Source organism: Bos javanicus, chromosome 9 (genome assembly GCF_032452875.1).
Source record: "Bos javanicus breed banteng chromosome 9, ARS-OSU_banteng_1.0, whole genome shotgun sequence".
NCBI lineage: Eukaryota > Metazoa > Chordata > Mammalia > Artiodactyla > Bovidae > Bos > Bos javanicus.
This window is the reverse complement of record NC_083876.1, coordinates 60,661,789-60,688,517: the sequence shown is the minus strand read 5'-3', so window position 1 is coordinate 60,688,517 and position 26,729 is coordinate 60,661,789. Positions and strand designations below refer to the sequence as shown.

General features: G+C 40.3%; 1 protein-coding gene, 1 long non-coding RNA gene and 1 pseudogene across 2 annotated transcripts in view; 1 reads left to right on the top strand and 2 right to left on the bottom strand.

The window, feature by feature from the left end:
- Window positions 1-26,729, top strand: part of ANKRD6 (ankyrin repeat domain 6) — a 182,501-nt gene that overhangs the window by 15,399 nt on the left and 140,373 nt on the right. The window lies entirely within an intron of this gene.
- On the bottom strand, window positions 21-5,622 carry LOC133253964 (uncharacterized). The gene is made up of 3 exons (XR_009738515.1): window positions 5,210-5,622; window positions 3,333-3,590; window positions 21-1,069 (listed from the first exon to the last, which is right to left on the bottom strand). It is a non-coding gene; the product is annotated as an uncharacterized LOC133253964 (long non-coding RNA).
- Window positions 18,475-18,574, bottom strand: LOC133254504 (U6 spliceosomal RNA; annotated as a pseudogene).

Below are 26,729 nucleotides of genomic sequence, written 5' to 3'. Positions count from 1 at the left end.
TTTATTTACTATCCCTTTACAATAAGTTTGCTAACCCTTTCACTAGACTTAAATTAGTATAATTTGGGGGACTTCCTTGGTGGTCCACTGGCTAAGACCTTGAACTCCCAATGCGTGGGGACTTGGTTCCATCCCTGGTCGGGGAAATAGATCCCACATGCTTCTATTAAGATTTCCTATGTCACCACTAAAGATAGCTAGAAGATCGTGCATGCCACAACTAAGACCCAAGCAGCCAAATAAATAAATAAGTAAAAATAAAATACTTTAAAAATCAGTATAACTTGGTTTGAGGTGACTCTGCTTCTATGGGCTTTCCTGGTGGCTCAGACTGTGAAGAATCTTCCTGCAATGCAGGAGACCTGGGTTCAATCCCTGGGTTGGGAAGATCCCCTGGAGAAGGGAATCCTAGTTAGGATTTACTTAATCTCTGGCCCACAGTTTACCATCATAGTGGGGATAATAAAACCTACCTATCTGGAATCTCAAGTAGATTTTAAGTGATCTCACGTAAGTGACTCAATTGATCTTCTAGTTACCAATCTGCTAGTCTGTCTTCCAGTCTTTAGATCAGTCCGTTTTCAGCTCACCATGCGTAAGAATCATCTGGGAACTCTATTACAGTTCAATGATGTCCACCCTGATTCTTCGGGGTCCTGATTCAGCAGATCCAGGGAGATGCATGCGTAACAAGCACCCCAGATTTTGATGGAGGACCTTAAGTAACTCAGACCCTTGTGGCAACTTGTCTTTGGGTCCCTAAAAATAGTTTCTCTGGTAGCTCCAAATATGCTTCTTGACTTACCCCAGAACTGAAGCCTTGCCTGCTAGATAGGAGAGCTTGGAACCGAGAGGGGAATGCCCAGTGGCATTAGTCATCAGCATTCTGAACACGTGCAGAGAGACCCGGCCGTGGGCTTATCATAGAAATCAAATCATTCACTGCCTGACCGCACCTATACAGCCATCTGGTGCCTTGCTTCCAAATAGAAATAATGATAGGGACGTTGGCACTGGGGCTTCAGAAAAAGTGACTGGTTTACATTGGAGCTCCGTATGCCTCTTGATGCTAAAAGGGAACAAATTAAGGCTAAAATTAGCATTAAATCCCTGGGTTAGCTCTTTTTAAAATCAAAATAAAAGTAGCAGAAGAAGTTAGCATGAGAGGAAGAACCTAAGTGCAGGTGTTTTATAGGTGCTTTAGGAACGGATGCTTATTTAATTATTTATAATTTCCTTAATCTCCAGAATGTATTGTCCTAGGTTACCTGATACTTAATGAACGGCTTGCTCACTGAAGCCTTTGTTTTCCTCCATTTGCTGTTCAAAAACTTAGTACAGTAAAGAGCTGTAAAGCCAGTCATGAATAATAGCAAAATCCCCTGGTACCTGTTGGGTTTTTATACCATATGGGAAAAAGTGAGGACCCCCCCCCTCAAAAAAACCTCCAAAAACAAAAACCAGAAAAATAAAAACTTGAGGACTCAAAGAACCTCGCACTATCAATATTTAATATGAGTAGAGCTGTGTTGCTATTCAAAAGCAGTTTTAAAACTGAGGGTCAGGTGCCTTGAAACATTTTTCATCTTTGCTCCCTGCTGAAATAAATCCTGGATGGTTGATTGGATGTAAGCCAGGGTATTTTGTACTTTGAAATATAAGAAAAGTAAACACTTTATCATCCAATGAGGGACTTGCAGCTAATTAGATACCTTCCTGTTGGGAGAAATCTTGGGAAACTTCGCTCAAAAACATATGCTAATAAGGATTTAAAGAATCCTGTGTAAGATTATCAAAGGTTCCTTTCAATAATGAGTTCCCTTAGACTTGGGATATTTACTATATGATCAGAATTACTAATCATTCAAAATATACCCTCTTTAAGGGAGCCTAGAACGTAGGAATACCATAGAGGAATAAGATTCTCAAAAGGTTGCTAAGTAAATAGCCACCTTCTATTTTTATTAAAATGATAATGTTAGATCATTCCTTTTCTTCCCTACAAAATATGCAACAGGTTTAATTTCTCTCTCCATACCAGAATTTCTTTCCTTCCTATTACTAAGCTCTTGAGAAAAGGCCATTTTGAAAAAAAAAATAAGGCTTCCGTCTTTAAAAATTGATTATTCTGATATACCAAAAGCTAACTGTCTTGATGCTTAGTGCATTTCTGTCTTTTTAAATCCAGAATTCACAAATTTAAATTCTTCCCTTGGTATTTAATGACTCATAAACACTAACACTGTGGTTATAACTGACTGGCTGTGTTAAAAGTGACCATGCTTTTGTGCATCTAAAAATAGAACATGAAATACTCTACCAGATTTTGCCCCAGGATGTCTGTGCACTTTCTTATTACGCCTCTCTCTCCCCCTGCCTTTGGAATTCCCTTAATGTCAGAGACATTAACTTTGAGGGTAAGCAGGTAAATCTTAAGAGACTTGGAGTATTTGCTCTGAATTTACTAGCCAGCTAAACTGGATGGAGGTTGATATCTCAGTTATATAAGGCATACTTTTTGTTATGCACAAATAAAAGTTGTGCATACAGTGGAGAGAAAACATATTCCCCAAATCAGTAAGCTGATAAAAGCCATGATGGATTTTGCATGAAAAAAGAAATGTCAGGGGCTGTTAGGGTATTTAAATGAGGGGAAAAATTCTGTGTTATAGTAATCAATCTAAAAGGAAAGATGAAAAAGAATGGATGCTTGTACAGGTATAACTGAATGTGCTCTACACCTGTAACTAACACATCATTGTTAATCAACTATACTCCAATATAAAATAAAAATTTTTGTTTAATTAAAAAAAAATGAAAGGAATGGCCAAGTATTGATTATAACCTAACCAGATACCATGGCCTTCCCTGGTGGCTTATTGGTAAAGAACCTGCCTGCCAATGCAGGAGACACAGGTTCAATCCTTGGGTTGGGAAGATCCCCTAGAGAAGGAAATGGTAACCCACTCCAGTATTCTTGCCTGAGAAGTCCTATGGATACAGGAGCCTGGTGGGCTATGGTTCATGGGGTTGCAAAAGAGTCGGATACGACTTAGTGACTAAGCAACAACCAGACACCATAAATCCACAGCAGCACTGTCTCAGCCCCACAGAATAAATGGCACTCATTAAGTTTGAGTGTATTGTTGCCCTAGGTTTAGGGAGGCCAAACTGTTTTACTGATCTCTGCAAAGCCTAATCTCCACCTAAACAATAATTCAGGAAGAAAAATTTTAAAGTCAATGACTTTCCGCCTTCTTACGTATTTGTCTTTTTCTTTCTGATTAGCATTAGGTAATGTATCTTAAAGCCCCAGGCCTCCACATTCATACCTGGCTGAATGACCTCTCCTGGGAATGGACAGTACAGATGCACTTCAGGAGAAGTCTGCTTCGTGGGAGACTGGCAGGCTTTAAAGAGAAGAGTGCGACCTGGCTGCCAGGACGCTTAGGTTCCAGTTTCACGTCTGACCAAAGCCTTTGTGCCTTCTGCCAAGTCACCTTCTTACTTCTGTGGCTTTTCTTTTCTTTTAGAAAGGTGACCAATGGCCCAGTGCTTCAGATGGGTCCTCATTCACTAGTCCCCTGCCCCTATGGGTTTGAGTCACAAAAACATTTTTCACCTTAATAAATTATTATCAGCCAAATACCTTTATAACAGCCACTCTAGTCAGGAAATCAAACTTTGCCAGTCACTCCAGAAGCCCCTCCTTGGGCTGCATCTCAATCATAACTCCCTCTCTCCCTCCAAATTAACTACAGGACACCCTTGCCTGAGCTGTGGTGCTATAAAGGAAATAGAGCATGCTGAAACCCTGATCCCTAGTGTTATTTGTTCAGTCGTGTCTGACTCTTTGCAATCCCATGGACTATAGCCCTCCACGCTCCTCTGTCCATGGGATTCTCCAGGCAAGAATACTGGAGTGGGTTGCCATTTCCTTCTCCAGGGGATCTTCCTAACCCAGGGATCAAAGCTGGGTTTCCTCCATTGTAGGCAGATTCTTTACCATCTGAGCCACCAAGGAAACCCTGATAGGCTATCTTAATAATCAGTGGGGAAAATTTCTATTTTAGTAGGACCTTTAAATGTTTGGCCAAAACATTAAAAACTATTTTACTGTCTGTTACAATTGTATAGGGAAATTTAAAAATACCAAAATTTGGTACACTGTAATTTAAAACATTAGCAACATTGAATATTAGACTTTTATTTTCTTTGTAAAATCTTATCAAAAGTAGTTTGGTTTGCCTTTTCCCATACTATAACTTATGGTACAGAACAGGCAACTTTTCAGAATTTTTTTTATTGATGTATAGTTTATTTACAATGTTGTGTTAATTTCTCTGACAGCAAAGGAACTCAGTTATACATGCAAACATATACAGACTCCTCTGTCCATGGGATTCTCCAGGCAAGAATACTGGAGTGGGTAGCCATTCCCTTCTCCAGGGGATCTTTCCAACCCAGGGATCAAACCCAGGCCTCCTGCGTTGCAGGCAGATTCTTTACTGTCTGAGCTACCGGGAAGTCCAATGCTGCCGCTGCTGCTGCTAAGTCACTTCAGTCGTGTCTGACTCTGTGCGACCCCATAGACGGCAGCCCACTAGGCTCCGTCTTCCCTGGGATTCTCCAGGCAAGAGCACTGGAGTGGGTTGCCATTTCCTTCTTCAATGCATGAAAGTGAAAAGTGAAAGTGAAGTCGCTCAGTCGTGTCTGACTCTTAGCAACCCCATGGACTGCAGCCTACCAGGCTCCTCAGTCCATGGGATTTTCCAGGCAAGAGTGCTGGAGTGGGGTGCCATTGCCTTTTCCGGGGAAGCCCTATATACACATGTATATATGTGTATACATTCTTTGTCATACTCTTTCCCATTATGGCTTATCACAGGATATTGAACATAGTTCCCTGTGCTCTGCAGTAGGATCTTGTTTATCCATCCTCTGTATATTAGTTTGCATCTACAACAAGCATCTTTTCTATGCCTTGATTAACTTTCATGCTCCTGTCGAAGTTTGGATCAGTTTCTAATATTTTATCGTTTGCGCTTTCAGTGTCGTGAAGTGTTTGCAGGAGTTCCGTTCATGCGAAGTTTTTGCACCGTCATTTCTTCATCCTTTCATCTCCACACTTGCTTAATTTATGGTGATCAGAAGCCAGTTCCTCTGGCTTCACACCTGGAGTCTTCAGGTGGTAGCTGTGTCAACTTACCCTGGTCAGCCATTTATTTTGTGACTCTGTCCTATTCCATTCAAATTTCACTTCCGATGTTACCACTTTTCATTTCTTGGCTTCACTTTCTTCTTTGTTGGCTGATTCCCTCTTTTAATAGTTCATTTTGGTAAGCTATTAGGTGGAGTTTTCACTGGGAGACAAGGAGACAACACTGTTACATGGTTTGTTGTCTGTGTGAACTGAGTAACAAATGACCAGTGACCAATCAGGCAGACTTGGAAAGATGTGATGCGGTTGGTCACTAATTGTGATGCACTTCTGTTAATTACATAGTGATTTGTAGACCGGAGAGCTGTTAGTGAAATTGGTACCTCATGCAGTTTCTCAAAGTTAATATATGGTGGTAAGTGAGATTGGAACTGTGTTGTTAGAGGACTGGTATAATTTAATCTGTGGGGCCTGAAATAGTGAATGTTAGAATGTATAGGCAGCCTACACGTGTAAAGTGTAGGCTGCCTGGATTATTTGTTATAGTAATCACTTCCTTGTGTTTTTTTGTACCTCTGTTATCCAAGTGTACATCTTTAGGTACTGTGATTTAGTATTGTTCCTTAAAATGCTTTTGTTATGTTCTCTAAGTCTTTTTTTCTTTTTAATCCATGGGTTTCTCCTCTGGGGGCCTTCCCTGTTGGTTCAGACGGTAAAGACTGCCCACAATGTGGGAGACCTAGGTTCGATCCCTGGGTCTGGAAGATCCCTGGAGAAGGGAATGGCAACCCACTCAGTATTCTTGCCTGGAGAATTCCATGGACAGAGGAACCTGGTGGGCTATAGTCCAGGGGGTTGCAAAAGAGTCAGACGTGGCTGAGCGACGAACACTTTCAGTTTCCCCTCTGTATTAGTTTGTCAGGGCTGCCATAACAACCAAAGGCTGAGTAGCTTAAACAACAGAAATTTCTTTTCTCACAGTTCTAGAGGCTGGATGTCTCAGATCAAGGTGTTTGCAGATCTGGTGTCCCCTGAGGCCTCTCTCCTTGGCTTGCAGATGGCTGCCTTCTTGCTGTGTCTTCACATATTTTTTTTTTCTGTCCATGTGAACTCCTGGTGTTTCTTTGTCTTCTTATAAGGACACCAGTCCTGTTGGTGTCCTACCTAATGGTGTCCTATTAGGGCCTGCCTCCATGGCCTTGTTTTAAGTTAATTACCTTGTTAAAGGCCGTGTCTCCAATTGCAGCCACCTCCTTAGTATGGGGAGTTAGAGCTTCATGTGAATTTTGTGGGGAACACAATTCAGCCCATCACATATGCTACTCCTTTCTTTTCTTTACTGCTATCTATCAGAATCTTTACTACTTATCTTATGGGCTTCTTGACTGCTGGTTACATAAATCATGAACCATAATCACATACATTTTTCATCAAGAGTCAAGATCACTCATGAAGGACAGCACTGAAGATTAGGCCTAGGTTACATTCTAGTTACTAAGGCTCTATAACAAATCACCCTAAAACCTGGCAGATTAAAACAGCAATAATTATTGATTGTCTCTCAAAGTCTGTCAGTCAGGAATTAGAGAGTGACTCAGCCGAGAAGTTCTGACTCTGGTCTCTCAGTAAGACTGCAGACAGATGTAGCTGGGGCTATCGTCATCTGAGAATTTGGGGCAAGGAGGATCTACTTTAAGATGCTCGCTCACTTGGCTGGCATGTTGGGGATGGCGTGTTGGTGGGAGCCCTCAGTTCTTGCTGTGTGGCTGCTTGAATGTCCTCACAGCGTGGAAGCTGATGTCCCCCTGAGTGAGTAATCCAAGGGATCTAGACAGAAGCTGCAGTGGATTGTCATCTTCACCATGTTCTATGGGTCGCATGGATCCAGTCTTGATTCATTGTTGAAGAGGATTCCACAAGGGCATGGATATAGGAGCTATGGATCTTGGGGACTGGCTGCCATAAGTTGGATAAATGTCATCTTTTTGGGAAACCTGTTTGCAAATCAGTACCTTTCAAATGCTTGCATATCTTACAAGGCATGTCATCAAAGTTAAACATTACTAAATGTCTACTTTGTGCTTAATGAGTTAATATTTTTAAGAGTTTTCAAGATAACATTTTATTCTCAGTTTTTATGTTTGTCTAAAACCATTATCCAAATACATCTATTAGTAGATTTTTCTTCAACTTGAGATACTGGTTTTTAAAAAAAATTTTTTTTAAACTTTTTAATATTTTGGCCACCATGTGTGGCCTGTGGGATCTTAGATCTCTGACTAGGGGGAGCCCTGGCCCCCTATATTGGCAGCATGGACCACTTGGAAAGTCCCCTGAGATACTTATCTTAATTGATGAATCCTAAACTCTAAAATGTGGGAGTTTCAAATATCACATAAGCCTTTATGTGAAGTAGGATATTTTACTAGAAATGACAGAAGAGCATGTGCTAAGAAGCAGGAAGACTATAAAGAAGAAGCAGCAAGTTGAACATGGGTGAAGATGAGTAGTGTGGAGAGTGTATCAGTTGATAGGAGAGAATAAAATTGGTGTGAGATGAAATGACTTATAAAAGGTTATAAATTTGTGCTACAGTTTTTATTATGTGCTGTTTGTAGAACAATATATAGTTATATATATATACTAAGTGATTTTGTGGTATGAAGTATGAGATTCATGCCTTTATTAAATCAACTTATGTCCAGATATAAAGCAAATGCTAATGCTTTAAAATTTACAAATGGCTGAGGAAAGAAGAGAAGTGAAAGGCAAAGGAGAAAGGGAAAGATATGCTCAACTGAATGCAGAGTTCCAGAGAAGAGCAAGGAGAGATAAGAAAGCCTTCTTAAGTGAACAATGCAAAGAAATAGAGGAAAACAACAGAATGGTAAAGACTAGAGATCTCTTCAAGAAAATTAGAGATACCAAGGGAACATTTCATGCAAGGATGGGCACAATAAAGGACAGAAACGCTAAGGACCTAAAAGAAGCAGAAGAAATTAAGAAGAGGTGGCAAGAATACATAGGAGAACGATACAGAAAAGGTCTTAATGACCAGATAACCATGATGGTGTGGTCACTCACCCATAGACGGACATCCTGGAGTGTGAAGTCAAGTGGGCTTTAGGAAGCATCACAACAAACGAAGCAAGTGGAAGTGATGGAATTGCAGCTGAGCTATTTAAAATCTTAAAAGATAATACTGTTAAAGTGCTTACTCAAGAAAACTCAGCATTGGCCACAGGACTGGAAAAGATCAGTTTTCATTCCAGTCCCAAAGGAAAAAGGGCAGTGCCAAAGAATGTTTAAACTACCATACAGTTGCACTTATTTTGCATGCTAGTAAGGTTATGCTCAAAATCCTTCAAGCTAGGCTTCAGCAGTACATGAACCAAGATCCAACATTTGTTGGATCATAGAGAAAGTAAGGGAATTCCAGAAAACATCTGCTTCATTGGCTACTCGAAAGCCTTTGACTGTGTGGATCACAACAAACTGTGGAAAATTCTTAAAGAGACAGGTGTACCAGACCACCTTACCTGTCTCCTGAGAAACCTGTATGCAGGTCAAGAAGCAACAGTTACAACCATACATTCTTTTATTGTTGAGTAATATTCCATTGTATAAATACCACATAGGATTAAAATTTTTTTAATAACCCATATTCACTCGTAATTCAGTATGTGTTAAATAAAGATGTTTTGGGTTCATTCATAAAGAAAAATTAAGAACATTGTTAAAATATGATAATAGTCTAAGCACCTTAAGGTGTTATAGTTTGACTCTCTTACAGGACTTCACACAGCTGCAGAAATGAGAGCAGTATCCAGTATAGACTCTTGTGAGTACAGTATTAGAAATGATGTTATTGAATCTTTATACCCCTGGAAGTTTGTCTGATAAATTGAGTAGTTGTCACACTGAGTTCCATACAATTAATATCATAAAAATAAAACTAAGAACTAATATATGTGTATTCCACCTCACTCTACAGGCTCATTAGAAGTGATTGGTTGCTAGTTTCAAAAATACAGTGAAAGAAGTTTGCAGTGTTTGTGTTCATTTGGGATCAGGCTGTTTTGCAGAATCAAGGTTATTGAAATTTATCTGTGGCAGAGATGGGTGAATAATGAACAGTTCTTTCTAGACATGTAATACAAGCTCCCTGTTGGCTTATGTCTGTCTGCCTTAGTAACAAAGATGTCTCTGTGCTACGAGGTAAAGACCTGGAGTGAACTGACTGCCCGGTAAAGGCTAAAAGCACTTGTAGGCTATAGAACCACAGAGACTCATTATGATGACTAAACTGCTTATGAAATACCAGTACTCTGAAGTCCTGATTGGAGTGGGCTCCACACGTCTGTCTTTCCTATTTCATATGCAGCATTTTGATTTAGAGATAGAATAAGGTCTGTGGAATCGAACAAAAAAAGGTAGTCTTTGGGCAATTCCTACAACAGACTCTTCCGTTTGCTCTTTTGTTATTTGAACCTTTTAATTATTTGTAGAGATATTTTAAAACACAGAAAAGTACACAGGCACTCAATGTATTGACCACCAAGATGAGTTTTTAGTTTTCAGTATCTTGCTTCACAAAATATAAACATAAGGTCTTTCAACTTTGGGGAAACAGGACTAGAAAAGTGAAGAACATCGATCCCTTCCAAGACTAGCTTTTATTTATAGCTGTAGCTTCTAACTTTATTTTAGTGCTTTATAAACTCACCAAATCCCACTACTTAACATTAGCAATAAATTGCACCTTGTTTACTTCTAACCTTTACTTGAAGCTTTTAGTGTAATTGATTGGACACCTGCTTTTGCACATCTTCAAATGGTTATAAGTTATATATCAAATCCATTCCAGAGGGGTGTGGAAGAAGAGAAAAGGAAATGGATCTTATTGTCTTTTTAAAATGATCTTTTCTTCTCTATCTGGGCTTGCCTGGTGGTTCAGCTGGTAAAGAATCTGCCTGCAATGCAGGAAACCTGGGTTTGATCCCTGGGTTGGGAAGATCCCCTGGAGAAGGGAATGGCTACCCACTCCAGTAGTCTGGTCTGGAGAATCCCATGGACTACAGTCCATGGGGTTGCAAAGAATCAGACACAACTGAGAGACTTTCACTTCACTTTCTTCTCCAGCTAATGAATCTGGATAATTTTGAAACGTCAACCACTTGATGTAATTGGTTTTTCCTATTCGTTGTGCAGAGTGCTTGTCCCATTCAATACAGAGACTCATGCCCTTCACTTCTGGGAAATTTTCTTCCATCATTTCTTTGATAATTCACCTTTCTTCTTAATCTGTTTTCTTTTTTTAAAACTTCTGATATGGAAAAGACCTATTGAATTGAGACTCTTTTTGCTAAATTCTTCTGTCTCTATTTCTGTCTCTGTCTTTTGGTTGTATTTCTTGGTAGATTTTTAAACCTTACTTTCATTCCTTCTATTGAATTAAAAAAATTTTTTTGTCAATAATAGTTTTATTTCCAAGAAATCTCTTACGTTCTTTAATTATTTTTTCATTTTAGCTTCTTCTATAATTCTTTAATCTCTGAGGATACTAATTCAGGTTGTTTTTTTTTTATATACATTTAGTGGCAATTTGGAGAAGGCAATGGCACCCCGCTCCATTACTCTTGCCTGGAAACTCCCATGGATGGAGGAGCCTGGTAGGCTGCAGTCCATGGAGTCGCTAAGAGTCAGACACGACTGAGTGACTTCACTTTCAGTTTTCACTTTCATGCATTGGAGAAGGAAATGGCAACCCACTCCAGTGTTCCTGCCTGGAGAATCCCAGGGACGGGGGAGCCTGGTGGGCTGCCGTCTCTGGGGTCGCACAGAGTTGGACACGACTGAAGTGACTTAGCAGCAGCAGCAGCAGCAGTGGCAATTTGTATACATTATGTGGCAAAACCATCATAAAGGCAAAAGAAACAAAACACAATGTTTAAATAGTGCTTACACTTTAGGGATATGCTTGGAGTGGAACATAAAGAATATTGTCATTGGTTGTGTCCTGTTTTTAAAATTAGGAAATGAGTTTTATTATGATCTTTATTCCTTATATATATTAAATATATTACATAATCTTTTATATGTGTCAAATATTTCATAAAAAATGAGAAAATTTGAAGGAAACTCCTTGTATCCCATCTTGTGAGAGTAGATGTTTGACAGTGTTCTGTACCTGGAGTTGGGGCATTGACTCTTTGTAATCATGACCCACCCTTTAAGCTCAACATGCAATTGAGAAATGACAGGGCTAAATGAATCAGCATAAACAGGATAAAGTAAAGTGTAAAGTGAAGTGGCTCAGTTGTGTCCGACTCTTTGCGACCCCATGGACTGTAGCCCACCAGGCTCCTCCGCCCATGGGATTTTCCAGGCACGAATTCTGGAGTGGGTTGCCATTTCCTTCTCCAGGGGATCTTCCCAACCCAGGGATTGACCCTGGGTCTCCCACTACAGGTAGACTCCTTACCATCTGAGCCACCAGTGAAACAAAGTGGTTACGCATAATTCCTTTGGATACGTTCTTGGCAGGATACTCCCTGAAGTCACAAATTCTTGCAGACACCATCTAGTCTTCCCTGTGGTGTGTAAAAGATACCTCCACCAGCTCCTGACTACGTGCTGGTCTTAAATTTCATTCTTTGTCTTCTCCACGGTGCCTCAGGCACTTTTGCAGCACCTTTACTGTCATCACTTCTATATCTCTGTAAGCCATTTTGGGTCAAAACCGTTTAACTGGACATGAAATAAAGGCAGAAAGAAACCTTAGCGGAGTAAAAGCGGCTGGTAGAGAAAGCCGAGTAGTGCGCTCACTGCCCATTGATGAGAGCTTGTGGGCGGGGCCTGGCCAGGACCTGTGCGTCTTCCCTCTGCCCTCACCTCAGTCCCGGAAAGATTCCCCTGAGTGCTTCTGTGGATGTGCTTAGGTTTTAGTACTAAAATCGTTGAGACAGAGGTCATCATGAATCAGAGCGAATGCGGCACCGCTAACCACATACAACTGTATGTAGTCTTTCAGTTTCTCCCCAATTTGGGTTTGTGTCCACTCCAGTACCAAGTGGTTCTAAGTCCCAAACCTCAACAAGTGTCCCCCTCTGTAAACACCGAGCTGAGGCTTCTTCCCCTCCCCCTATACAGCGGTCACTGCTTTTCCCCTGGCTTTCCGACTTCCATACCTGTGGAAATCTCTCCTTTGCTTTTGGCCACTCCGTGTTCTATTCCTGGCCTTCCAGTTGGTGCTCCTGGTAGAGAACCCACCTGTGATGCAGGAGATGTAAGAGAGGCGAGTTCAATCCCAGGGTCAGAAAGATCCCCTGGAGGAGGGCGTGGCAACCCACTCCAGTATTCTTGCCCGGAGACTCCCTTGGACAGAGGAGCCTGGTGGACTACAGTCCATAGGGTCGCAGAGAGTTGGACTCAACTGAAGTGACTCAGCACACACCCATGATCTGTTCTTTAATGTGTCTTATCTTTATTCTCTTTCTCTCCTGTTAGTGGGGTCTTTGTTGGGAGAGGAGATAGGGGAGGTGTTTCATAAGCTTTCTTTTTTTCTGCCAAGAAATGTAAAAAATGATTATGTTTTTCTTTTCTTTTTTTAATTGAAGTATAGTTGTTTTACAATATTACATTAGCTTTAGGTGTATGATATTGTGATTCAGTAAGCTTTCTTCAATCAGAAACCAGTATTAACATTATAAGGCATTTTGTCTACCTCCACCTCTTTTTTCTTTTTTTCTTTTTTTTCTTTAGCTTCGTTGTGGTATTGTACTTTATTTTTTTGGTAAGATGTTTAAAGTGTACACCATGATGATTTGATATACATAGACACTGTGAAAGGATTACCATATCCATCACCTTACATGCTAACTTTTTTGTGTGTGAGAATGTTTAAGTCCTATTACTCAGTGAATATACATGTTATCAACCATAGTCACCATGTACATTATTTGATCCACAGACTTTATTCACCTTATAACTGAAAGTTTGTACCGTTTTACTGACCTCTCCTTATTGCTTTCACTCTCTACCTCCTGGCAACCTCTTCTTCTAGGAGTTTGGCTATTTATCTATTTATTTATAATTTAAAAAGTTTTAAGATTCCATGCATAAGTGAGATCACACAGTATTTGTGTTTCTCTTTCTGACTCATTTCACTTAGCATAATGCCCTCCAGGTTCATTAATGCTGCAAATAACAAGATTTCCTCCTTTTTCAAGGCTGAAATTTATTCCACTGTGTGTTGTGTGTATTTTCTTTAACGATTTATCCATTAATGGACACTTAGGTTGCTCGCATACTTTGGCTATGGTGAAAATGCTGCAGTGAGTATGGGAGTACAAATATCTTTTGGAGATACTGATTTCGTTTCTTTCAGATATATACACAGAAGTGGTATTGCTGGATCGTATGATAGTTCTATTTTTATTTTTTTGAGGCACCTCTGTACAGTTTTGCATAGTGACTGTTGCTGTTTACATTCCCACCAATAATGTGCAGGGGTTCCTTTTTCTCTGCATCCTTGCCAACACTTTTTATCTCTTGCCCTTTTAAAAAAATATTCTTTTCTTTCATTTATGATTTATTTTTGGCTTTGCTGGGTCTTCATCGCTGTCCATGGGTTTTTTCCAGTTGCAGTGCGCAGGGGTTTCTCTTGTTGCAGAGCGTGGGTTCTAGGCAGGAGGGCTCAGTAGTGTTGGCGCCCGGGCTTAGTTGCCCCGAGGCATGTCACATCTTCTGCTACCGGGGATCAGACTGGTGTCCCTTGCATTGCAAGGCAGATTTTTAACCACTGGACCACCAGGGAAGCCTCTAGCTTTGTTCTTTTTGCTCAAGATTGCTTTTGTTATTTGAGGTCTTTGGGGTTTCATAGAAATTGTTTTTGGATAAATCTTTATAATTGAAGGAGCTCATATTAACTAGTCTCATTCCTTGGTAAGGCAATCTTTTTTAGGTTCCCTTTGGCAAAACAAATGTTTGATAATATGTATCTACATACTGGAGATATGCTGCTGCTGCTAAGTCTCTTCAGTCGCGTCCGACTCTGTGCAACCCCATAGATGGCAGCCCACCAGGCTCCCCCGTCCCTGGGATTCTCCAGGCAAGAACACTGGAGTGGGTTGCCATTTCCTTCTCCAATGCATGAAAGTGGAAAGTGAAAATGAAGTCGCTTAGCAACCCCATGGACTGCAGCCTACCAGGCTTCTCCATCCATGGGATTTTCCAGGCAAGAGTACTGGAGATATGGGTCAATCTAATTTATATTAGGTGTCAAATCATAGTCCTCTAGTAATAGTGGCTTATCTTTAATAAGCTTTGGGATAGCAGAATAAAATACTCCTTTATGAACTGTAACTGAGGAGAACCATTATTGATCCCTGAAGTTGAAAAGCTGTCATTGTTCTTTAGTAAGATAATTTCATCACTAGTGGTGATATTTTATCTAGTAGTCCAAATTCCTACTTTCATTGGCAGAACTTCACTTCTTTGTAACCTGACCGAGTGTCTAATTTAGAACAACAGATGGCTGGAGCTTGCTTTATATTGATCAGTGATATTTTTTCTTCTGACCCACAGAAAACTTTTCTTTAGTTCTTTGCAACTTGATCATCCGTGCACTCTTACAGAAATCTCAGTGTGTCCTAAATGGCTCAGAATATTATCTACAAGCACTTACATCTGTCAGGCTTTTGTTTGGAGGCCAGAGCAGGAATGTCACATAATACACAGGAAATAGTCCTCTAATCTTGCCTATTCACACGTAATGCACCATAGTTTGTCATGTGTCTTTTGTGTTTTAATTAAAAAAATTTTTTTTCCTATGTTTTGACCGTGGAATGCAGCCCTTGGATCTTAGTTCCCTGATGAGGGATCAAACCTGTGCCCTCTGCAGTGGAAATATAGTGTCTTACCACTGGCCCACCAGGGACGTCTGAGTCTTGCATTTTAACAACACCTTTCTGAGAACTGACATTGCTTCAATCTAAATGACTTTGTAACTTCCTTAGGGGAAAATTAGTATACATTTTTGTTTATGAGGGAAATGAAAAATACTTTATTTTATGCTGGATTGTGAGTTAATACATCTAGGGTAGACTGTTACTAGCCAGAGCCAGGACCAAACTCTGGTTCAGCTTGCTTGTTACTCTGGAGTCAATGTTGGAGAGACAAAGGTGGTGAAAAAAGAGGCTTTCTTTAGGAAGCCAGCACCTGGGGAGATGATGGACTTGCATTCCCCCTAATCACCTCCCAGTTGTCAGTTAGGGGTCAAAAGGTTTTAAAGCAGAATTTTGGGGGGCTCACTGACAGTGAGGGTGCCAAATACGTGCAGAACAGCGTAGTCAACAACGACGATCATCTCTAAACTGGTCATGCGTAGTCGAATCAGCGTCACTGTGATTATTTTAAGCACAGTTAATCTTCATCCCTAGGGTTGATGTGTTCCTGTTTCCTTGAGGCCTATTCTTGGAATTGTGCAAGCCACAGACTCAGTACTGCTCAAGACAGAGCAACATATGTCATGGCTACAGTCTGGTCATCCCATGGTTAGTGTTTTCCCTCTGGTGGCAGTTATAGTATCTGCAAAGCAACTGAGGAATGTGCCTCAGACACTGTTATCTATGTCCTTCAGGGAGGAACTGAAGATTCTGTGACTCTCTTATCTTAATTATTAACTTCTTAATCCTGCTCTTTCGCGACTCAGGGAGGCCTAGGAGACTACAGCTTTTCTATAAATGAGAGACAGGGGATTCAGAAGGGCTTTTGTATATGGGAAGGCCTCCCTGCCCCCACTGCAAAGTCCTACTCTGTTATAAGACCTCTAGGAGTTATTTTTGGGGGACCCAGGAGACCTGGGGGACTCCCAAGTGGTTCAGTGGAAAAGAATCTGCCTGCCAGTGCAGGAGATGCAAGAGATGCATGTTTGATCCCTGGGTTGGGAAGAAGATCCCCTGGAGAAGGAAATGGCAACCCACTCCAGTATTCTTGCCTGGAGAATCCCAGGGACAGAAGAGCCTGGTGGGCTACACACACACACACACACACACACACACACACACGTGTGCGCACATACACAGCATTCTCAAAATCTCAAACTTTGGTACCACTTTTCTGTTCCCTTCCCAGACCATGACAGTTCCTTGAAAATTTCTTTCCTATTCCTAAAAGCCAAGGTGTTTGTGTGTGTGTGTGTGTGTTAAGGGTAGGGAGAATGGTGATAGAGGAGTAAATACTGTAGATGACTTTTCAGATAATCTTGAGTGAAAACCTGAAGGAAAAAGGGACAACCTGGTGAGACAGGACAGAACATCTAGCCTCACCACCTGTCTCCCAATATGCTCTGAAAATTCTGGCCCACAAAGATATCCTCTTTCCTTAAGAATTGGTAGTGCATGTAATTATAGATTATCTGACATTTTACTTGAATTTACTTTTTAAAGGTGTGTCATTGCAAAGTGGTTAAGAGATCCTAGTCTGGAGCTAGGGCAATTTAGGACAAATCCTGGTTTTATGAGGTACTAGCTGTGTGACCTTAGACAAGTGATGTAACCTCTGTGTGCCTCAGTTTCCTCATATGCAAATTGAGGATAATAATAATATCTACTTTACTGTTTTGTTATGGGTAAATTACTTAGCCAGCAACACTAATACCTATTCATTGGAAAAGTAGATAGTGGGACTTCCCTGGTGGTCCAGTGGTTAGGACTCCACGCTTTCGCTGCCAAGGGCCCAGGTTTAATCCCTGATCGGGGAACTAAGGTCCAACAAACCAGGCTGCACAGACAAAAAAAGAAAAAAGAAAAGTAGATAGGGTAAAAATTAGCAGAAAAAGAGATAAACGTCTCCAATGCTTCCACCTATAGGTAGCCACTATTACTGTGTTGGTACATACCCTCATATTTTTTTTGTAGACAACATTAAGATCATACTTTCAATGTTATTTGTAACTTTTCCCCTAAATAATGTATCATGAGCATTTGCCCACACTTTTTAACATCATTATATCTAGAAGAGAACTACGCTGAAGCTTTAGGTGGCTTCCAGATTGTCACTTTTACATGAAATGCTTTGGTAAATATTTTTGTACGTTAATCTCACTCTTTTTTAATTTGGCTGTGCCGTGCAGCTTTCGGGATCTCAGTTCTCTGACCAGAGAGTGAATCTGGGCTCATGGCAATGAAAGCCTGGAATACCAACTGTTAGGCTAACCAGGGAACTCCCTCATCTCACTATTTTCCTTGAAGAGAAATGAAATTGCTGATTCAAAAGGCATTTGTTTTTATTTTTAAGGCTTTGACACATATTGCCAGATTGCCCTCCAGAAACGTTCGCTAGGGATGTGTGAGAGTTTGTTTTCTTGTCCCCTTGTCATTAGGGACTATTCTAAATTTGCTTTTTGGCTGCACTGTGGCATGTGAGATCTTAGTTCCTTGACCAGGGATCAAATACATGCTCCAGGCAGTGGAAACTTGAAGTCCTAACCACTGGACCACCAGAATTAATTCCCTCTTAATTTTTTATTTTAGATTCAATTTTATAGGTAAGAATTATATCTTCATTGTTTGATTATGAAGAAAACTGAACATTTGTATATGTTTTTAGCTCTTGTTTTATTTTTCTTCTCTGTGTATGTGAAATGCCTTTGTATTCCTTGTCCATTCTTTTTTTGGGGAAAGTATTCACTTTCTTGTAAAGTTTCAATTTGTAAGAGATCTTTATGTTAAAAAGCTATTGATTGCCTTTATTAAAATATTTTTCTCCCAAGAGGTAAAGTTTCAACAACTTTATTAATCAATTTGATACTCTAAGGTTAGTCAATTAAGCTTCATCCATGAGGTCTCTAAAAGAAAAACTATAATCACTTGATATTTATATTATCATATACAAGGTATATTATTTATAAACACAGTTGGGAAGTCTTTTTATTTTTCCCTTCTGAATATACCAGACACTTGCTGGTGAGTTGATTTGGAGTTTGCTTTGTGAGTGAAATTACTTCATTCATTCTTATTAGGTATTGTGAATCCTGTTTTGTGCTTTATCTGTGATATCTTTTTTTTTTTTTTAATTGAAGTATGTACTTGATTTACAATGTTATGTGTTAGTTTCTGGTGTACAGCCCAATGATTCAGATATATATATATACACACACACACATATACACATACATATATATTCTTTTTCACATTTATTTCCATTATGATTTATTACAGGATATTCAATATACTTCCATTTGTTATATAGTAAGACCTTGTTGTTTATCTCTTTTATATCTATAGTAGCTTGTATTTGCTAATCCCCCCCAAAATATGCACTGCTTAAGAATTTGCTTATCATCCTTGCGTGGGAGTCATGCTAATCTCTGTTTCATTCCAATTTTAGTTATATGTGCTGTGGAAGCAAGCATTATACTTGTGATACCTTAATGGATTCCCCAACTATGACCAGATGCTGTCTTGGTATTTTAAACTCTTAGAGTCAGCCACAGTGCTTATGCCCTGTGTTTATCAAAGAACTTGATGTGTGGATAAATCAAAAGCTGAGATGGAAGGCCCACAGATTTTTGTGATTCTAGAGCTGAGGTTGTAATGCTTAGTGTACAAATAACCAAGTAACTTGAAAGGTGGATTCTTAGATTGGAACAGTTGCCAAAGATGAATGGGTAAGCAAGAGCTCTCTCTATGTAGGGCAGATCATTGCTGCTCAGGCCTCCTGTAGGTATAACTTCTGAAAGCTCATTGAAGGACTCATCCCTGTAGAGCTTTCTGAGGCTTGAGCGGGAAGTATATATTTTTGCGAAACCTGGAAATTCCCTTAGAGTACAGTTTGAAACTTTACTCATACCTTCAAACATGTTTTGGAGTTTAAAATAGCTGTAAAAATTCCTGTTGCCCCGATAGAGTTCCCAAGGCAGTGTGTCTCCTTCCATATTCTTTACTTCCTAAGCTCTCCCCTTACCACCACCAGCCCCCCACCCCGCCCCAACCAGCCATCTGAGGAGACATCGCTGATGGCAGAAAAGCCTTCTGAAAACCCCTAGGTGACTCATGCCATGTGTGTATGGCTTTAGGATTGACAGATGATTTTTTTAAATAGTTTACCCTTTCACTCTCGGGAGATTTTTGAAGTTCTGATCAGGGAGTCTAAAAATTCACATTTTACCTAACTGATGGTGAGGAGAGTGCCTATCTTACCTGTCTGGATTTTTTTTTTTTCAGTCAAAGTTTAATGAAATATTCTGTATTACCTATAATCTTTTATTTAAAAATGAGAATAGACTATGAGGAAATGTATAAAATCTGTTTAAATCAGCAGAGCAAAAATCATGTTTGTACCAATGTTATTTATAAATATTGAGATGTTATTTATTTAAGCGTGATAAATATATTCTATTTTGATGGTTGAATGTGAAGCTTGCTTAGAATTAAATTTTTTATTTTATTTTTTTCTGAGTGGCTATGACTTTTTCTGAAAGAGATGGGAATACCAGACCACCTGATCTGCCTCTTGAGAAATTTGTATGCAGGTCAGGAAGCAACAGTTAGAACTGGACATGGAACAACAGACTGGTTCCAAATAGGAAAAGGAGTTCGTCAAGACTGTATATTGTCACCCTGTTTATTTAACTTATATGCAGAGTACATCATGAGAAACGCTGGACTGGAAGAAACACAAGCTGGAATCAAGATTGCCGGGAGAAATATCAATAACCTCAGATATGCAGATGACACCACCCTTATGGCAGAAAGTGAAGAGGAACTCAAAAGCCTCTTGATGAAAGTGAAAGTGGAGAGTACAAAAGTTGGCTTAAAGCTCAACATTCAGAAAACGAAGATTATGGCATCCGGTCCCATCACTTCATGGGAAATAGATGGGGAAACAGTGGAAACAGTGTCAGACTTTATTTTTTGGGCTCCAAAATCACTGCAGATGGTGATTGCAGCCATGAAATTAAAAGACGCTTACTCCTTGGAAGGAAAGTTATGACCAACCTAGATAGCATATTCAAAAGCAGAGACATTACTTTGCCAACAAAGGTTCGTCCAGTCAAGGCTATGGTTTTTCCTATGGTCATGTATGGATGTGAGAGTTGGACTGTGAAGCAGGCTGAGCACCGAAGAATTGATGCTTTTGAAGTGTGGTGTTGGAGAAGACTCTTGAGAGTCCCTGGGACTGCAAGGAGATCCAACCAGTCCATTCTGAAGGAGATCAGCCCTGGGATTTCTTTGGAAGGAATGATGCTAAAGCTGAAACTCCAGTACTCTGGCCACCTCATGCGAAGAGTTGACTCATTGGAAAAGACTCTGATGCTGGGAGGGATTGGGGGCAAGAGGAGAAGGGGACGATAGAGGATGAGATGGCTGGATGGCATCACTGACTCGATGGACGTGAGTCTGAGTGAACTCCAGGAGTTGGTGATGGACAGGGAGGCCTGGCGTGTTGCGATTCATGGGGTCGCAAAGAGTCGGACATAACTGAGCGACTGATCTGATCTGATGACTTTTTACAGCCAACCTAAGGGGTTTTATAATGTTTCTCTGGTCACTTAAGCTGTATTTAGAATTTTTAGTAGTACTTTCTGAAAATTTCCAAGGCATAGCATAAAAATTTGTGTTACAGACGTGTTTCTTCTTGATTCTTCCTCCCTTGGTCTCACCGTTCCCCACCTCCATCCCTTCAATTCCTCCACACACATACCCCCGACACCTCCCAGTTCTGGGTCAGTTTATTTTTCCCCTCACGTGTAGTGATTATTGTAAATTCAGCTCTAAGGCCATCTCTCAGGTTTCAGATTTCCTTTAGGAGAACTGTGCCCTATTCCTGCCTCACTTTCTTATATCCAGCACAAAAGTAAGTTACAGAAATAGAGGAAACATCTGTTTATAAAATGTGATATTTGAGTAAAATTCTAAATGCAAAATGGTTAACGGCAGAGCTTCATAGAATCAGGTCAGCCTTGTCTTGATTGGGTTTCCCGTGGTTTTTAATGCTACATGGGTCATACTGTGTGTAGACGCCTTCTGCCATGCTTTTCATGTCACTCTCTACTTCTGTTGCCACCATTTTAATTCACAACATTAGCTCACATCTCTGGCCCGTTAACTTTTTCACTGGGTTTTCCCTGCCTCTGTGGTCAAGTTCCTTCAATCTGCAAATCCCACCAGCAGTGGCTGGATTTATATGTCTGGACATTGTTAGGAGTGGGGTCACTGTGCTGTCTAGAATACCCCCAGCATTATGGTCCCGACTCTCAGCCTCTGCAAGCCTCTTTACTGTGAGTGCCACATTAATTTTCTAGTCTTATTACCTGCTGCTCCTTGACCCCCAGATTCTACCCTGTTGATCTGACAAGCCTGACAGTCCCTGAGCGGGTATTGCTTTTCCTCCCACCTGTCTCTGTGCTGAGAAATCTGACCCACCTTGGAAGTGGCACCATCTTCTCCTGCATTACTTTCCAGATCCCTGCCGTTGGCAGCGTTCCTCTGCTTTAGTCAGCTCTGGTGTCACTCATTGGGAATTATTTTTACGTTTGTAGGCTCTTAGCTGCCTTGCCGGAGGGTAGGAACCAGCTCATCCCCTGGACACACTCAACCTGCTTGGTCTGCGGCGCTCAGTCTTTCATCCCCTTCTGGTTATTTCCCCGTCACCATTCTCATTTCTCCTGCTGTAAAATAACAACTGCTGCAAATTCTCCTTTTACCCAAATTTTCTCCCAGTACAGCCATCTCTTTCTCTAATTGCCATCATGATTTTATTTTAATGGAAGAGACTGGCTTTGTTGATTTTTCTGATAAAGTTTATTGGAGAAAAATACAAATAATACAGAATTTGAAGAGGGTAAAAATCATCCAAAATGCCATCACCCAGAGATAAATTGCTTTTTACTAAACATCCTGTCCCATTTCACACATAAACACACACACTCTTGTGTGTGATACACAATTTTATATCAGTGAAATCACAGTGGACATACTGTCCAGTGAGCTCCTTAAAAAAATTCAGTATTTTGGGGACATCTTTCCATGTCAGTTCATGTTAATCCTCATCATTTCTATAAGCAGTTCACACGTAGTCCATTGGATAAAAAATTATTTACCACCTTTTGATGAGGATACCCATTCTTTCCTCATTTCTCATTCGTATTGCTAATACTGTAGTTATATTGGTTAGGGGTCTCCAGAAAACCAATCAATCCTAAGGGAAATAAACCCTGAATATTCACTGGAAGGACTGATGTTGAAGCTGAAGCTACAGTACTTTGGGCATTTGATGCGAAGAATCGACTCATTGGAAAAGACCCTGATGCTGAGAAAGATTGAAGGCAGGAGAGGGATAACAGAAGATGAAATGGTTGGATGACATCATCAACTCAATGGACATGAATTTGAGCAAACTCTGGGAGATGATGAAGTACAGGGAAACCTGGCGTGCTGCGGTTTTCGCAAAGAGTTGCGAAGAGTCACACGTGACTGAGTGACTGAACAACTCCAGAGAAACAGAACCAGGGGATACACGTGTGGAAACATTTTTATAAAGAATTGGCTCATGTGATTATAGAGGCTGAGAAATCCCAAGAAATCTCCTGGAAAGCCTGAGAACCAGCAGGCAGGCAGGCAGGCCTCAGGCAGAGAGAGTAGGTTTTCTCTTGCTCATCCTTTTATTCTATCAGAACTCATAAGGATTGGATGAAACATTAGGGAGGACCATCTACTTTACCCAGTCTACTGATTCAAATGGCAGTCATATTCAGAAACATCCTTATGACACCCAGAAATATGTTTAACCAAATAGCTGGGTACCCAGTGGCCCAGTTAAGCTGGGACAGAAAATTAACCATTCTAGTAGTTAATATCTTTATATAGCTATTCTTAAACTCACCCCTCTCTTCCCAGTATCCCTTTAAAAAATATATTGTTTATTTATTTGACGGCACCAGGCCTTAGTCGTGGCATGCAGGGTCTTTTAGTTGCAGTACGTGGGATCTAGTTCCCTGACCAGAGGTTGAATTTGGGCCCCTGAGTTGGGACTGCAGAGTCTTAGCCACTGGACCACCAGCGAAGTCCCCCCATTATCTCTTTAGGATAAATTCCTGCATGTGAAATTCATGGGTCAAATGTGTGTGTATTCTAGATGATTTTATTGCCCATCAGAAAGGTAAAGTTTTCAGTGGCTTTTCCACTGCCTTCACCAACGTGAATATTGCCAAATCATCCTAATCTTTGTCAACTTTATGCTTTAAAAATCTCTCTCTTTTTTTTTTTTTTTGCATTTCTTTCAAGAGTAAGATTGAATATTATTTTGTAAGTTAATGTTTGCATGTGTTTGTGTTTTCTTTCAATTAGACTGACTGCTGTATACTGGACTCTTTTAGGGTCCTAAATCCAAATAATTCCAGTCTTTAATGGAGCTTTTGATTTTGTGTGTGTGTGGAACTGCCTAATCAGATCCTCTGTCCATTTTACTATTTGAGTGTTTTGTCTTTATTCATTGATAAGAACTTTTCAAAAATTATGATGCTACCACATTTTAAACTGTGGTGCTGGAGAAGGCTCTTGGAGAGTCCCCTGGACAGCCAGGACATCAAACCAGTCAATCCTAAAGGAAATCAACTCTGAATATTCATTGGAAGGACTGATGCTGAAGGTAGTTCAATAGTTTGGACACCTGAGGTGAAGAGCCTACTCATTGGAAAAGGCCTTGATGCTGAGAAAGATTGAGGGCAGGAAGAGAAGCAGGCAGAAGAGAATGAGATGGTTAGGTAGCACCACTGACTCAGTAAACATGACTCTGAGCAAACTCCAGGAGATAGTGAAGGACAGGGAAGCCTGGTGTGCCGCACGCAGTCCATGGGGTCTCAAAGAGTCTGATTCAACTTAGTGACTAAACAACATTAGTATATATTATCACAGTTTTAAATTTTTGGCTTTTCAGTTTTAATAAAGAAGAATGGAGCTGGAGGAATGAAGCTTCCTGACTTCAGGTTATACTACAAAGCTACAGTCATCAAGACAGTATAGTACTGGCATAAAAACAGAAATATAGACCAATGGAACAAGATAGAAAGCCCAGAAATAAACCCATGCACCTATGGGTACTTTATTTTTTGCAAAGGAGGCAAGAATATACAATGGGGCAAAGACAGCCTCTTCAATAAATGGTGCTGGGAAAACTGGACAGCTACATGTAAAAGAATGAAATCAGAACACTTCCTAACACCATACACAAAGATAAACTCAAAATGGATTAAAGACCTAAATGTAAGACCAGAAACTATAAAACTCTTAGAGGAAAACACAGGGAGAACGCTCGATGACATAAACCAAAGCAAGATCCTCTATGACCCACCTCCTAGAGTAACGGAAATAGAACAAAAGGAAACGAGTGGGACCCGATTGAACTTAAAAGCTTTTGCACAGCAAAGGAAACTATAAGCCAAGTGAAAAGACAGCCCTCAGAATGGGAGAAAATAATAGCAAATGAAACAACTGACAAAGGATTAATTTCCAAAATATGTAAGCAGCTCATACAGCTCAATACCAGAAAAACAAACAACCCAATCAAAAAGTGAGGAAAAAGCCTGGATGGACATTTCTCCAAAGAAGACATACAGATGGCTAGCGGACACATGAAAAGATGCTCAACATTGCTCATTATTAGAGAAATGCAAGTCAAAGCTACAATGAGCTGTCACCTCACACTGGTCAGAATGGCCCTCATCAAAAAGTCTACAAACAATAAATGCTGGAGAGGGTGTGGAGAAAGGGAACACTCTTGCACTGTTGGTGGGAATGTAAATTGATACAGCCGCTATGGAAGACGGTATGGAGTGTCCTTAAAAAACTAGGAATAGAACCACTGTATGGCCCAGCAATCCCACTCCTAGGCATATACCCTGAGGAATCCAAAATTGAAAGAGACACATGTATCCCATTGTTCATTGCAGCACTATTTGCAATAGCTAGAACATTGAAGCAACAGAGATTTCCATTGACAGATGAATGGATGAAGAAGTTGTGGTATATATCCACAATGGAATATTCAGTTCAGTTCAGTTCAGTTGCTCAGTCGTGTCTGACTCTTTGCAACCCCATGAATCGCAGCACGCCAGGCCTCCCTGTCCATCACCAACTCCTGGAGTTTACCCAAACTCATGTCCATTGAGTCGGTGATGCCATCCAGCCATCTCATCCTCTGTCATCCCCTTCTCCTCCTGACCCCAATCCTTCCCAGCATCAGGGTGTTTTCCCATGACTCAGCTCTTCGCATGAGGTGGCCAAAGTACTGGAGTTTCAGCTCCAGCATCAGTCCTTCCAGTGAATACCCAGGACTGATCTTTAGGATGGACTGGTTGGATCTCCTTGCAATCCAAGGGACTCTCAAGAGTCTTCTCCAACACCACAGTCTATAGGCATCAATTCTTCGGCACTCAGCTTTCTTCACAGTCCAACTCTCACATCCATACCTGACCACTGGAAAAACCATTTACTTGGCCATAAAAAGAACAGGTGGATGAATCTAGATCCTATTATACAGAGTGAAGTGAGTCAGAAAGAGAAAGAGAAATACCATATTTTAACACATATATACGGAATCTAGAAAAATGGTACTGAAGAATTTATTTAGAGGGCAACAGTGGAGAAACAGACATAGAGAATAGACTTATGGACATGGGGAGAGGGTGAGATGTATGGAAAGAGTAACATGGAAAACTTACATTACTGTATGTAAAATAGGTAGCCAACAGGAAATTGCTGTATGGGTCAGGAAACTCAAATAGGGGCTCTGTATCAACCTAGAGGGTTGGGGTTGGGAGGGAGATAGGAAGAAGTTTCAAAAGGGAGGGGATATATGTATACCTATGGCTGATTCATGTTGAGGTTTGACAGAAAACAGCCAGATTCTGTAAAGCAATTATCTTTCAATAAAAAATAAATTAATTAAAAAAAATTGAGGGGCTTTTATGATTAATATGAAAAGGCCTTTGTACTCCTAAAATTGTAAAAATATTAATCCATAGTTTCTTCTGGTATTTTTATGGTTTTCTTTTTTTAATTATCATTTATTTTTTATACTTAAAATGGACATGAGTTTGGGTAGGCTCCGGGAGTTGGTGTTGGACAGGGAGGCCTGGCATGCTGTGGTTTGTGGGGTCTCAAAGAGTAGGACACGACTGAACTACTGAACTGAACTGATATTATAGATATTGTAACATCTATAATTTTGCTTTCATTTTTGTAATTTCTTTCCTCTTTTTCTTTGGCTGCACTGCACTGGCATGTGGGATCTTAGTTCCCCAAACAGGAATTGAACCCATGCCCCCTGCAGTGAAAGCATGGTGCCCTAACTAACAGATTGCCAGATAATTCCCTATTTTTATACCTTCTAATAGGTAGTGACCTCTTTGTTTTCAGTGGCTGTTTAATTCATTGGGTACTGCTAAACACATATATGGATTGCATTATTTCTTCTTTATTAGCTGAACTGTAAAGAGAAACTTTATCTCATTTACTATTCGGTTCACTATTTTGATTACTCGTTTACTATTTGGTACAGTTCA